The sequence below is a fragment of the Equus asinus genome, chromosome 14, assembly GCF_041296235.1.
Source record: "Equus asinus isolate D_3611 breed Donkey chromosome 14, EquAss-T2T_v2, whole genome shotgun sequence".
In the NCBI taxonomy this organism is placed as follows: Eukaryota; Metazoa; Chordata; class Mammalia; order Perissodactyla; family Equidae; genus Equus; species Equus asinus.
In genome coordinates, this window is record NC_091803.1 from 11357977 (window position 1) to 11372749 (window position 14773).

The 14773-nt window shown below is 46.7% G+C and overlaps 1 protein-coding gene and 1 long non-coding RNA gene across 2 annotated transcripts in view; both read right to left on the reverse strand.

Moving 5' to 3' along the window:
• The window catches only part of LOC123282501 (heparan sulfate glucosamine 3-O-sulfotransferase 4-like), a 135256-nt gene that overhangs the window by 23958 nt on the left and 96525 nt on the right, over positions 1–14773 (reverse strand). Inside the window, 1 exon segment of the mRNA XM_070484274.1 lies at positions 10505–10790. The gene's annotated coding sequence lies outside the window, so the exon portion shown is untranslated.
• The window catches only part of LOC123280073 (uncharacterized), a 157722-nt gene continuing 153756 nt past the window's right edge, over positions 10808–14773 (reverse strand). The window contains exon 7 of the long non-coding RNA XR_011494119.1: positions 10808–10911. This is a non-coding gene — a long non-coding RNA (uncharacterized lncRNA). The remainder of the gene's footprint in view (positions 10912–14773) is intronic.

Below are 14773 nucleotides of genomic sequence, written 5' to 3' on the forward strand. Positions count from 1 at the left end.
TCGGCGCACAAGCCTGTTCCTCAGAAACACGCTCGCCTCCCACCAGGCCCCAGGCCCACGCCCCCAGGTACCTCTCACAGATGGCATCATCTTCTCAGGCGCCCTGGTCGTCCGTGTCCGGCGAGCAGGAAGAGCGGGAGCTGAAGGAGGGCCTCCTCAGGCTAGCGGCCGTGGCTGTGGAGGGCCCGGGCTGCTGTGCCCAGCGGGGACACGGAGCGGCGTCCACGGACGCCGGGGGAACGGACGAGCCCGGCCCGGGAGACAGCAGCAGAGCGCGGCCAGACTCCGCCGGGCTCGGCTCTCGGCAGGCAGGCGCGGCTCGCCGACGCCTCCCACGCCTCCTACGACGGTGGCCCAGCAGCCGCCCAGACGCTCCCCAGCCGCTGCCCCGCCCCCTCCAGCGGTGGACTGCAGACAGGGACAGGGACAGGGACACTCTCCTGGGAGAACTCCTGGGGCCCCGCCCACACGCTTCGGACCTTCGCGGAGCCGCAAAGTGCGCTGACAGGGACGCAGGGTCCCCGCCAAGCTCGCTCTCCGGGAACTGCAGCCTCCTCCCTCGGGTTTTACTTCAATGTCAGACCCGAAACCATGCAACGCCTAGAAGAAAACATAGGCTTAGTAAGCCCTCTGACATCAGTCTTAGCAGCCTATGTTCAAGTACCACGTCTGACTGGGCAATGGAAACAAAATACAAAATAAACAAATGGGACTACATCAAAGTAAAAAAAATCTTCTGCACGGCAAAGGAAACCATCCACAAAACCAAAACGCAACCTAACAACTGGGAGAAGATACTTGCAAACCGTATATCGGATAAGGGGTTAATACCCAAACTACAGAAAGAACTCATACACCTCAACAACAACAAAAATCAACAACCCAATTAAAAAAACGGGCAAAAGATCTGAGCAGTGACTTCTCCAAAGAAGATATAGGGATGGCCAACAGGCATATGGAGAGGTGCTCAACATCATTAGCGATCAGAGAAATGCAAAGAAAAACTACAATGAGATGTCACCTTCCTCTGGTCAGAATGGCTCTAACCAACAAGACAAGAGACAAGTGTCGGAGAGAGGATGTGGAGAGAAGGGAACTCTCCTGCACTGCTGGTGGGAGTGCAGACTGGTGCAGCCACTATGGAAAGCAGTAGGGAGTATCCTCAGAAAACTAAGAATAGATCTACCGTTATGATCCAGCTGTCCTACTGCTGGCTATTCATCCAAAGAACTCGAAGACACAAATGCAGAAAGACACGTGCACCCCTAGGTTCACTGCAGCATTATTCACAACAGCCAAAACTTGGAAGCAACCTAGGTGCCCATCAAGGGAGGAATGGATAAAGAAGATGTGGTATGTATACACAATGGAATACTACTCGGCCATAAGAAATGATGAGATCTGGCCATTTGTGACAACCTGGATGGACCCTGAGGGTATTATGTGAAGTGAAATAAATCAGAGGGAGAAAGTCAAACACCGTGTGATCTCACTCATGAGCAGAAGATAAAAACAATCACAAACACACACAGAGCAACGGAGATTGGATTGCTGGTTACCATAGGGGGATGGGGGAGGGGAAAGAGCCAAAGGGGTGATGAGGCTCACATGTGAGGTGACGGACTATAATTAGTTTTCGGGTGGTGAACACGATGTAATCTACACAGAACTCGAAATATATTACAACGTACATCTGAAAGCTATATGATGTTAGAATCCACTGTTACTGCAGTAAAATAAAATAAAATAAAATAAAATAAAATAAAATAAAATAAAGAAGTGTAGGAGCCTCAAGAGGCTGACAGGCTTTTGAAAAGGTATTCTAGGGGTTTTTATGGCTTAGCTCAGGGCGGCAGACACCAGCCTGAGACACAGCCGTGACACAGTCACTAACTTCAACTAAATTCTATTCCGACCGGAGGAAAATCAAAACTACTATAATAAGAATAATTTATTGAAGGCCTCACTTTGTGCCAGATCCTGTGCTCACTGCTTTGCACCAACTATCTCATTTAATCCTCACATCCCAAAGCTAGGTTACCGCTACTCTCCCCATTTTAAAGGTGAGGAGACGGAAGCAGAATGATGGCAATCTGCCTGGAATTCCCATAAGGATTCTCTATTCACACTGGTTTCACTCCCAGGAGAATCTCTGAGAAGAGACTGAGATTCTGTCGGTCAGAGGTGGGGTCCAGAGGGATGTGGGTGCAGAGCCTGGCCTGCCACCTCTCGGTTCCTCGAACAAGGCATTCACCAGGGCTGCCGATATTACCCCGACTCCATCTCCTTCCCTCCTTGTCCCTCTGTCCCCTTGGCCACTGCTATGGACTGAATAATCCTTGCGTCCTCCCCAGATTCATATAGTGAAGCCTAACCTTCAATGTGATGGTATTTGGAGGTGGGGCGGGCCTCTCGTTGGTGATGAGGTCCTGAGGGTAGGGCCCTCATGAATGGGATTAGTGCCCTTACAAGGGACACGAGAGAGATGATCTCTCTCTCTCTGCCATGTGCAGACACAGCAAGAAAGAACCATCTGCAAACCAGGCAGAGAGTTCTCATCAGACAACAAATTCGCTGGGACGTGGATCTTGGACTTCTCAGCCTCCAGAACGATGAGAAATAAATTTCTATTGTTTAAGCCCCCAGTCTATGGCATTCTGTCATAGCAGCCTGAACTGACTAAGACAGCCGCTATCTCTGCTCTGGTTTTCATGCTGCCCTGGTCCACTGCCCACTCATCAAGCTCCTGTCATCGCCTCTGACCACCTCGGTCTCTGTCCACCCCCTACAAATTTATCAAAGTGACCTTTGTAAAACACAACTCTGATCTTGTCACTGCCCATGACTGACACTCTCAATCACTCCCAACGCCCGCATATGCCATGCCAAGACCTACCTTGTCTAGTGATCAAGCTTAATATCCGGCTGTATCCCATTTATCCTCCCCCCACCCCATCTTTTTTTTTAACTCACATCACCCTATTCTCTGAAGCCCTGGTTCCCTTCTTTGTATACTGTTCCCACTGCCCAGAACACACACACACACTCCGCCTCACCCATCCATCCTCCACCCTCAGCCCCAGTGTCAGGCACTTCCTAGAAGGATCCTCACTAGCATATATTCTTGATATAGCCCTGATCCCACTTCATTACCATTAGTGATTTTCTGATCTGTCCACACAACAGACTGAGTCCAGAAGATTTGTTTGCTCCTCTCTACATCCCTATTGCCCAGTACCTGGTATGCAGTAGGTGCTCAATATATGCTTGCTGAATAAATGCATGACTAGAAAACATGATGAATTCCATACTGAAGGTAAATACGGATGGTATGGGAGGAATACTCCTACCAACTTTCCTCCTGTAAATAAAAAAGAGGGCTACAAACTACAGAAAACCCAAAGGTCCCCAGGAACATCCCCCCTCCTGGGAAGTTCCCATTCTGCTTTCCAAGCTGCTTTTTGCTCCCCTTATCTGCCCCCAACATCAATGATCGATGGACTAGTGACTTCTTTGTCTAAGCTGGGAACAACTTCATTTGCACACCATACATTTTTAGTTCAGCCTAGGTTAGGCCTAAAATAAGAAATTGCTCCTGTTAAACCAGGAGTCACTCCTCCCCGCCCCATTAACAGAATAGAGCATTTGAAAATCTGATGAAGTCCTAAGGACTCTAAGGAAAGCAACTAGAATGACAAAGGGGCTGTGACCTGGGGAGAGAAAGGAATCCACCGAGGTTATTCAGGGTAGACAAATAAATACTTGAGGGAGATGTTGCTACTCTCTTCCAAAGGGCTGTATGGAACAGTATTTAGGCTCACCTGACAGGCTTCAGAAAGTAGAAGAAGGACCACATAGTGGAAATGGCCCTAGTTTAAAACCAGGAGGAAATGCCTTTCCATTCTAGCCATTCTCTAGTGGCTGCTCTGGTGAGTGACGGAGAGGAGAGGCAAGGAGGAAGGAAGCCCCTGGATATCACTGAATGTGCTCAAGCAGAGATGGATGTCCTCACTTTGGGAATGTCACTGAGGGGCACAGAGGACTTCTATCCCTTTTGCCTGTCCAACATCCATCACCTCATTTGTTAAGTGTACCCACAGTTCTCAATTAAGGAATCACTCTTTCCTTCTCAGTGGATGGGGTGGGGCTAGCCCCATTCCGACATCTAGAAGTGGATATGGGACCTCAACTGGGCCATTCAAAATATCCCATCACTATGGCCACAGTGGCTGGCCCATGAATTTGCATGTGACTCAAGGCTGACCAATGAGATCTCTCCCTGGGACTTTGTCTGGAGGGGTTGTTAATCCGGAAGGATGTCAGCCTTGAACCAAGAATTGATTCCTCCTTTGCCACCACATTCCCCACAAAACTGAAAGAGTGATCTTTTAAATAGGCAAATAAGATCATATTGATACCTCACTTAAAAGTCACCCATGGCTTCTCACTACACTTAAAATAAGATCTAAACTCCTTACCATGGCCAGAATCCCTGTACCATCTGCCTCTCCCACTTGTTCTCACATGACTTTCCTCTTTGGTCCCTAAGGCCCAGCCATATTGGTCTCCTACTAGTTATTCAAAGACAGCAAGACGATCTTTGCCTCAAAGTCTTTGCAGGACTGTTCCCTCTGCTGGAATACTCTTCCCTCCACAGCAGGCTCCCTTTCACTACAGGCGTCCCTTTTCCCATGTCACCAGCTCAGAGAGATTTGCTGTGACTATTCCCTCTACTGTTGCTCTGTATTCCTGTACCCAGTTTTATTGTCTCCATTACACTAGTAGCTGTATGTATGTAAATGTACGATACGATACATACATTTTCATCTGTCTGCTTGTTTATTCTATCTTCCTCCTCGGGAAATAATTTCCAGGAGATCAAGGACTTGCTGTCTTCTTCACTAAAACATGCCTAGTGCATAATAAACCCATAATAGCTATTTGATGAATGAATTAATGAATGAATGGATTTATCCTAACTGAGAATAGGGCCAAAAATTTAAAAGTAAATAAGAAAGGAAAGTGGTTCTGAAAGACAGGATTCCTAACAACATCATTTGAGCATATAGACCCCAGTGAGACTGTCTCCTCCCGGACTTTTCGGTTAAGCAGCAAATAAATTCCCTTTTTAGCTTAAGCTGGTTGGAACTGGGCTTCTGTCTTCTGCCACAAAAAACTCTAACTTATACCAAGGGGCTTCATAAAGCCCGTGGTGGAGCCCACCCATGTGATTGCTCTCCTCCTCTGCTTCAACTAGAATGTTCCCCAAACAGATCTGGACAATCCTTTGTCATGATGGCTTAGGCCTCCTTCCTCTGTCACTCACTGAGGATGTAACACGGCTTAGCTCCAGGCCTGTCACTCAGCAAGTAAGATGAGGCACGATGAGACATGGAGGGGCTTATGTGGAGAAAGGCGAAAGGAAGTGTGGTGGGGTCAGACGGTTAATAGATGTGACAGAATCAGGCCCGGTGTTTTTCCTGTGCCTGAAGCCCACCTCACCCCTGCACGGGCCACTGGCCCCCAGCTCCTGTCTGCCTTTAAAACAGAGGCCCCACCTCTGGGATCAGTTCTGATCCAAAAGAGAAGCAATTAATCAGTTCTTGTCTCACATTCTACATCAGCATCAGGCCTTGTTTTCCAATAGGTTGACCTACATCTTGCTCCTTCGTTTGGGTCTCTGAATTGTTCCTGGCTAGTTCCCGAAGCCTGAGTCTCTGCCTCAGAAACCTTCTTAGTGATGATAATGATAGGAAACACCTGCCTTTAGTTTATCATGTGCCAGGCTCTGTTCTGAGTACTTTCCATGTTCTTAGTTCATTTAATCTTTACAACGATCCAAAAAGATAGGTACTGTTAGTAGTCCCATTTCATAGATGAGGAAGCTCAGGCACGAAGGGTTTAAATGACCTGCCCAACATCACACGGCTAGTAAGTGGTGGAGTCAGGACATGAGGCCAGGCAGTCTGGCTCCAGAGTCTGTGCTATTAACATTCACACAATAACAACTTAGACTATAAACACCTGTGGTAGATTGGATTTCACAAAGATGGATGCAGCAAAATCTCCATCCCACAGGCTTTTCTTACAATGTCACTCCGCCCTCCCTCTCATTGAGGAGCGAAGTATGTGTTCTCTCCTCTTGAACCTAGAGTATGTGACACTATGTGACTTTGAGGCTTAATAGTAAAAATGCTATGTACCTCTGCCTTGCTCTGATGGGACACTCAGTCTCAAGACCTAGTGCCATGCTAGTTTGGAAGCCCAAACTAGCCCAGATGGAGAGATCACATATAGGAAGTGTTCTGCCTGACACCCCAGCCGAGGTCCCAGCTGTAACCAGCATCACCACTAGCTAAGTGAGTGCAGATGCCTCCAGATGTTTCCTGCTTCAAGTCACTGAGTCACTCCCAGGCTTTGCGTCTTTCCAAACAAGGCCCCAGACATCAGGGAGTAGAGACAAGCCCTCCCAAATTCCTTACCCAGAGAATGCAGGAGCCTAATAAAATGGTCAGTTGACGCCACTAGGTTAGGCAGTGGTTTGTTACACAGAAATAGTAACTGGAACATCATCCCCTGTCTACAACCTTGTCTATGTCCAGTCTATAGAGCTCTGTCTCTGAATGGTATCTGGTTCAGTCCCTAACACCCAGTGACAGGTCCATCATATTCTGCTGGCCTGATATGTCGCCCGTCATCCCTTGTTGGACGTGCTGAACGCCAACAGCCACCTTCAATTACCACTTCTTGTCTGTAGCCAGATCCTCGTGACACCAAGTGTCACCAGCTACACTGAACTTGCTCTCACTTCTGAAACTGTTTCTGACCTCTCAACTTTGTCCACAGATCTCAGTTTCCTGCCTCATTCTGCCCTAGCCAGCCCCATCCGTTTTCAGGTGACAGTCATGGTTCAGAAATGGAGCTGATCCAGGTTCTTCATTGGAGAGATGTAAAAATTGAAGCCCAGCAACATAAAACAAAATAGTAGCAACTGACATCTCTTGAAGCCCTAATGTATAATATTGAATTCAACCCTCACAAGTTATCCTGTGTAATTAATAACATCATCGATTCCACTATACAGATGGAAAACCTGAGGCTCAGAGACAGTAAGTCATTTTTGGTCACGCAATTGTGTTAAGCTGCCTCGGTGTCCCCTAAGAGGTCAGATCTCGGAAGGTTGAAGACAAGATACATGATGGATTCCAAGACACAAAAACCATTGGGTTTTTCTCCTGCAGAAAATCTACCTGATATCTTAACAGGATAACAGCCTCTACCTTGAAAATACACCTTCTATGATCAACACAACTAGGAAATAAAGATGGTCCTTCCTCATGAGTTGGTATGGTGGGTGTGGCTAAGAAGATCTGTATTGGCCACATCCCTCCAGTTTTTATTTCTCTTTGTGTCACACTCCAGAATGTGATGCTCTAAATCTGGGTCCTTATCCTAGGAGATGGTACCAAATCCGTCTTTGATGAGTGTACAATGCCTTCTCATGGATGGAAATATACAGGGGTGGCTAAAAGAACAATCTTTGGAGTTCAAACAAAGGTATAAATACAGGCCCTGAGAATTCCTAATTACATGAGTTGTACGACCTGGGGCAAGCTGTGTAACTTTGTTGCCTCCAGGCTCTCATCAGCATAGCAGGCACAACAGGACCCACTTCATGGAACTGTTGTAAAGACTGAGTGAGACAATGGAGAGAGCCCAGCACAGAACAAGGGTATGCCCCCAATCACCATTATTATTGTTGTTATACACAGAAATGGAACGAATCCTTACCGAACAGAAGTAAGCAAGAGCTCACTATATTTTAGAAAAATCACCAAATTATCTCAAACTACAGTATAAACAGTCCATAAAATCCCCCAAACAGGCAAGAAGGCCAGCTCCCAGATTCCCAAGTAAGTGTTCATTCACACGATTCCAGGCCCTTATTGTGCTCAAGTTGCTAAGAAACACCTCGACACTAATCATTCTTGGCAATCTCAAGATACTAACTCCTACAGTTAAATCTTCCCTAGAAAGACCCAGCTTCTGACCTAGAAGCGGGAGGTGGGAGCCCTGACCTTCTTAGTCTCCAGTTAAAAGAAAAAACAGGCAAACGATGGTATCAGAGTCCTATACTCCTGGCAAAGAGGAGAGTCCATAAAAGCCAGCGAGAAGAGGTTCCATTGTAACCTGACTAATGCTTCTCCAGAAGGGTTGCTATCAGCTGCAAAGCACTCCCCATTAAAGAAATCAATTTAGCATTTGACTTCTCCTCCTGTGGCGCATATTGAAGCGGGATCTGACAAGGATGGAAAACAGATTTGTGTTAAATACTGCCAATAAAGTCTGTAGCTCAAGGTTACAGCAGTCAATGGAAATCCAGTGCCTTGGAAACCCTGGGACCCTCATCCATCAGCTGGAGTCAGCAGCTTTGAAAGGAAGCTGTAGGTCTGGCTCAGGAAGGGGGCTGGTTATCAAGATTGGGTATTTGGGGTCATGGTAACCTGAGATGCTGGTTTTGTACTAGGTCCTTAAAGTAGGCCTGAGCTCCCAGGTCTGTGAGCATCTTGTTGGTTTTTCTTGGTTGTAGTGGATATCTCTTGCTCTTGCTTGCCTAGCATCCACGCACTCTTCATTTTCTATCAATGGTACTCATGTTATCCCAGGAAACAGCTCCTCTTCTACTTCTCAGTCTGTGAGATTTGGGTTGAATTAAGCACCCCTCTGGCTCTAAGGGTAGGTAGGTATGTGAACTCACCCTGCCCAATCAGTGCTGGCCAGCCACTCTGGCCCCAGCAAGAGTTTCAGGGGTGTCTATGTGACCCAAGGAAGGCCAATCATAGCCAATGAGCCTCAGTCTTGAAATTCATTGTAATTGTTTGTTAAAAGAAGTCATCTTTCTAGGGGCCAGCCTGGTGGCGTAGTGGTTAAGTTTGCATGCTCTGTTTTGGTGGCCTGGGGTTCAAAGTTTCGGATCCCAGGCTTGGACCTATACATCACTCATCAAGCCATGTTGTGGAGGCGTCCCACATCCAAAATGGAGGAAGATTCACAGAGATGTTAGCTCAGGGTGAATCTTCCTCACCAAAAAAAAAAAAAGAGAAGAAGAAGTCATCTTTCTACTAGGGTGGATGGAAAAACAGGACGCAAGCCTAAAGCTCCTGAAAAAGATCTTATCATAATAAGGAGAAAATGGAATCAGTCCAGAGAAAGATAGACATAGATGGAAAGAGAGAGAATCCAAAGTCTGATTAGATCATTTGAGCTCTTAGAATCAAGCTGTACCTGAAGACCATCCCCTGGACTGTTCAGTTCTAAGATCCAATAAGTTTCATTTTACTTGGTTTTTAAGTCAGAGTTGCATTCTTGTCACTGCAACTAAGAAGGATCTGATGACTCCAATGTAGCTGTATCAGCAGATGAGGCCGGCCTGCTTGGAAAGTGGCAGGTCTCTGTGGAGCCTCACTTAAGGCAACACTCAGCAATGAGTCACATCTTCCCATCAGATTCATCTTTCCAATGCATGAACAACATATGGGCAGATCATGGGAGATTTCACGTGAGTCCTGGGAAAGCAGGTACAACCTGCCAAACCAGACAAGCAGGTGCCGGTGACGCTCCACACAGCCGCCCCGACCGCTTCCACGTGCTCTGTTCTGACTTCAACACTCAGAGCCTCGTCTTCCTGGAAACGCTGCCCCCATTTCAGAATCCGGCTCTGCCTGTACCCAGGACACGTCAGCAGCACCTGGGAATTAACATCTCCCTGGGGACGGCCTCTCACCACTGACCTGCCCTTTGGCACGATGATTCTGAGGCAGTTTTTTACCCCATTTCCCAGAGTTTCCCCCACAGGATTAAGTCTGAGGCAGCCACTGGGATAGCTGGCTTACTACTGGCCCGCTAATCAGCTGCCTTCCTTCCCTGTATGGCCCCCTCACTCCCTGGTGTGTCCCTGTACCTCCTAAATAAACTACATATGCTCAATCAGTGTCTCCGTGTCTGCTTCTGCCTTGAGAGCAGAAATTTCTTCAAGTTTCCCATCAGACACTCCGTTATTCCCCTCATGGAAATTCCTCCCCTAACAGCCTTTATCTCTTAGGCTGCCCAGCCTTTTACAAATCCCCTTTCATGATCCTTAGAAATACATCTCTGCCCTCAGCCTGCATATCCCAGAAAGGTAAACAAAATCCTAGAAGCTCTCACATCCCTCCCACCCACCCCCAAATCTTATCAATATATTCATGCAGCAAAAATAGATTTCTTCCAGAAGGGAATGCTGTTGCCACCCAAATACAATTTACCTATAAATACCAGTGCAAAGGACGGCAGCAAGCACCCGGCTGGCGTCAAAACTGCAGTCCACAGTCAGGAGCATGGCCTGCTGGCTCCCCAGGGTCTGCACCCACACCCTGCCTCCCTCTTTCCCACCTCTTCTTTCACCCCTCTCTGCCTTCCCTTTGGCATTTTATGTGGATCCAGCCACACTGAATTAACTACTTACAGTTCCCCTAAAATAGGCCGTGCTGTCTCCTTCTGCCTTTTTAAATGCTGTTCCATATGCCTGAAATATCTTGTCTTCTCAGAGGCTGCGAAGGACTCGCTTCCTTCTCACCCCACTCAAACTCCTGGTTCCAGGACTTTCTCACTCGAAAGAGAGAGAACTTGGCGTGGATTGTGTCAGAAGACTGAGCTTCCTTCAGAGCAAATGATGGAGACAGGCCTGGCGATCACTTGGCCAGAAGTTACAGATGGGATTCCAGATTTGGAGAGTGAAGTGGTTCTCGAAGCTGCCGACAAAACACGGCCACCGTTTTAGGCGTTCTGCCAGATGTCTTCAGGTCAACAGCAGTGGATGAGATCAACAGACACAGGAGGAAAGATTCTCTTTTCAACTTTCCTTCATTCTTTCTGATAAAAAAGAGAAAGTCTAATTTTGGTTATTCAGATGTCTTTAACACCTAACATTTGCTAATCTCTCATTTTTAAAAGGCAGAGAATTAATAATATTGTCTTCTTCTCATTGCGTTATGTTTCTAATTCCCTTCCACCTAAGGTCACTGATACTTTTCCTTCTTTTCCATTTATATTAATGATGTAAAGTTTTCATTTAAATGCAGAGTCAAAATAAACAAAGGACAGTAAGCATAGTAACACATACACACATCCCTGTGTGACAGGTGTGATACGTGTATATACATTATAATATTATATATAATTACATATATTAACCACAGGTGGTCCTCGGATATGACAAAATTTTGTAAAAGTGATACTCAAATGAGTCAAGTTCAGGGGAAAAAGCTAGAAGGGGCTGCAGTGGCTACCTTTCAGATGCCTTCTTTCCTGGTACCCATGAAACGTTTGGTGGGCACAGCCCAAAAGCTGGTGAACCCCTAAATTCTCTGAAGAAGCAGAACTTCAGAAACTCACTCCAGCTGGTCTTCCCAGCTGCATAAAGGGCTTTAGAAGCGGGTTATAATCTGAACTTTCCCTGCTCTCCTCCTCTTAGGGTGTCTAAGCTGAACTTGCACATTCCCGGATTATTTTGGAGTTGAAAAACCACCGTTTTAGCTACACTTGGCTCCTCTGAAGTACAAGGCAGAGGATGCTCCCATCTTGCCGCATGCCAGCTGTGACGGAGGACAAAGGCTCGTCTGTCTTTGATAAACAAATGAAGCTCAACATTAAAGGTGCTGTCTGATCCTCGCTTAAAGAGGCAGCCCCAAAGCAAACCAGCCAGACCTTCCTAAGCAGCTTTTGACGTCTAGGGTGAAAAGCAATGAGCGGTTAAGCTTGCCATTTCTATTCTGAAATGTGGCTTAGAGATATGCAAGATGGGGCTTTTCTCTTTCTAACCTTTCTGATTGCTCCTTCTCACTCAACCAAACTCACTCAAACAGATTTATGGAGCAAGCTTGTAGGAGCCAGGCACTGTGCTAAACACTGAGGATAAACAAGAGGCCGAAACCACCAAGTGCCTCACCTCAAAGCCTATGCTCCAGAGATTCTAGAAAGGGAAGACAGATAGTAAATGCAGAGGAACATCAATAAATGACAAGACCATTCCAGAGGAAGTGATGCTATTTAAAAAATAAAACAGGATTCATCAAAACGTGGCTGAGGTCCTGAGTGTGCACATGGTGGGTGGTTGGCTGGGGTGGTCGATGATGATGTCTATAATATTGTGATCCGAAACTTGAATAACGAAAGGATTCAACCTCACAGGATCTGAGGGAAGGGTGTTCCCGGTAAAGGAAGATGAATGTACAATAGGCCAGTGATGAGACTCCTTCGATTTATCTCTTCTTCATTTACCCTCTTCATATTGACCCTTCTTACATTCCCTCCGATGTGGATCAAGGCTGCCCCAAGGAGAGAAGCCCAAGGCATCCTGCCCTACATACTGATCTATATCATCCTCCAGGAAGCATAGGACGTCCTGACTTAATCCAATCTGATTCTTACCCAAAGATATAGGACCACCCAATAACCAGACCCCACCTGCACTGACATCATTTTAACAATGTTTTTCATGATCTGTCCTTTGTCTTGTAAAGAAATAACTCAAATACCTATGCCTTACAAATTTAGCTCTAACCCTCAACACGTTGCAGCTCTTCACTGCCCATGGGTCCTGTCCCCACGCCTGCAGCTTTTCACTGCCCATGGGTCCTGTCCCCACGCCTGCAGCTCTTCGCTGCCCATGGGTCCTGTCCCCACGCCTGCAGCTCTTCGCTGCCCATGGGTCCTGTCCCCACGCCTGCAGCTCTTTGCTGCCCATGGGTCCTGTCCCCACGCCTGCAGCTCTTCACTGCCCATGGGTCCTGTCCCCATGCCAGCAGCTCCTCACTGCCCATGGGTCCCGTCCCCCACTACTCCATGCTATTCTGTGAATAAACGAGCACTACTGCTAGCTCTTGAGAGTCCAAGAAATCTTTCTTTCGACTCCTCGACTCACCAAGTTCGCATCACCTCCACCTCTTTTCATACAGCTTAGAGATGTGGCTCTGGATTGGGTTTCTCTCCTAATTCCATCACTAATTAACCATGTCCCTAATCCCTAGGAGTCTCAGTTTTCCCATCTGCAAAATGGTAACAAAAACAATAACACCTATTTCACAGGATTGCTGTGAAAATACGATGTTCTATCTAAAATGCTCAGCTTACTTCTCGGGGTAAATAATCAACAATGGTTACTCATCACTCTAATTTTACTGCTCTCCTTGGACAAACTCCAGAAGACACTTAGGTTCATATAGGCTGAAGGAGGACTGACCTGAATTTGAATTCTGAGTCTCTTCTTGTGTGAAGGAACTTGGGATGGGTTATTGTGAAAGAGAAGCTGACGTAATTTCTTTTTCTGGTTCCAGGTATTTCCTGCTACCCCTTCAATAGCTAGAGCATTCTACACCCACTGACTGCGGTGGAGGGTTTTTTCTAGCAGGTATCCAAAGAGAGAGAGAATCAGTGCTTGGTCTTTGAGGTTCAAAACAGGCCTTTGAAACTCAAGGCAAGGACTACAGTCTTCAGCAAAAAAGGTTTTTGAGTTTCAAGAGCCCATATCCTTGGAGTTTCAAAAGACCAAAATCCTGCACTGAACAATAGGCATAGAAGAATACGCTCATTGATCTGTGAGCATGAGGTTTTCTCCCGCCACAAAAAAATCTCACAGGCTCAGGAAAAGCAGCAAAAGAGAAACATGAGAGTTAGACTCCTGTCAGGGCACCCAGTGAGACCAGGTCCCACGGAATACAAGAGTTAAGGATAAAATCACAGACAGGAGGGTATACAGGAGCCTCTTCTCACTTACCAAGGGAGGACCAGGAAAGTGAACAGGATTCGAGAGTTCTCCAGCACCCTGCCGAGGGTCACCCCAGTAGAGTGGGAATGACAGCCTGGCGTTGCCGATGAAGGAAAGAGGCTGGGGTCCCTGGACCTGGAGGAGCTTTGTGGATGGAGGCTGAAGCTGAGGCCTGCTTTCCACCATTCAGGTGAGCACTGTGCACCATCATGTTAATTGCTCTTCTCCTGGGCATCTGGGAAGGACAGCAACCAGCATCCTTGACAAAGAGAAACCTGTCTGTGCCCTAAGACTTTGCTTAGCACCATCTGAATTACCCCACGTAGACACATACCCTTTATGATGGCTCAGAGTAGTCATAAGCCCTCAAGATGGAATGATGGCTCTAAAAATCTAGATGAATCAGCCTTGACATTGACACTTCAGTGGGAGTGAGAGGAACCAGCTTGAGTTCTCCCTAGAGCTAGAAGGATACTAAAATATGCCTTCATTACACACTTGCAATCAAAAGAGATTTGCTGGAAAGACAACCTACCATCAATAAACTAATGGTCTAGAGAAAAGGCAGCTGAAAACTGTCTGACATGAAGCTGGCATAGCCCTCTGCTTTCCCCTCTCCATTCACCTTCTCACCTAGAACTGAAATGACATTTCAGGAACATAAACTTCTGCGACATAGAGTTAGACAGGGGCACTATGCAGCAGTGTTGCCCAGGCTCATTCCTTTCACTTTCCAAACTCCACATCCAGAAATCTTTCACAGGAGTCCAAAAGCTTACTTGACAAAGGAAGGATGGAGGATACTTCTCAAGGTGTATTCATTTCGGGAACTGTGCATTAGTCCCGGGCTGCCCTCTGAGCTCTGTGGCAAATGGAACACAAGCTAATGGTCACTAGCTTCACTGAGTATATGATGACTCTGTTTACATTTAGATCAACGAGAGACAGGGATGGAAGGTAACTGCCTCA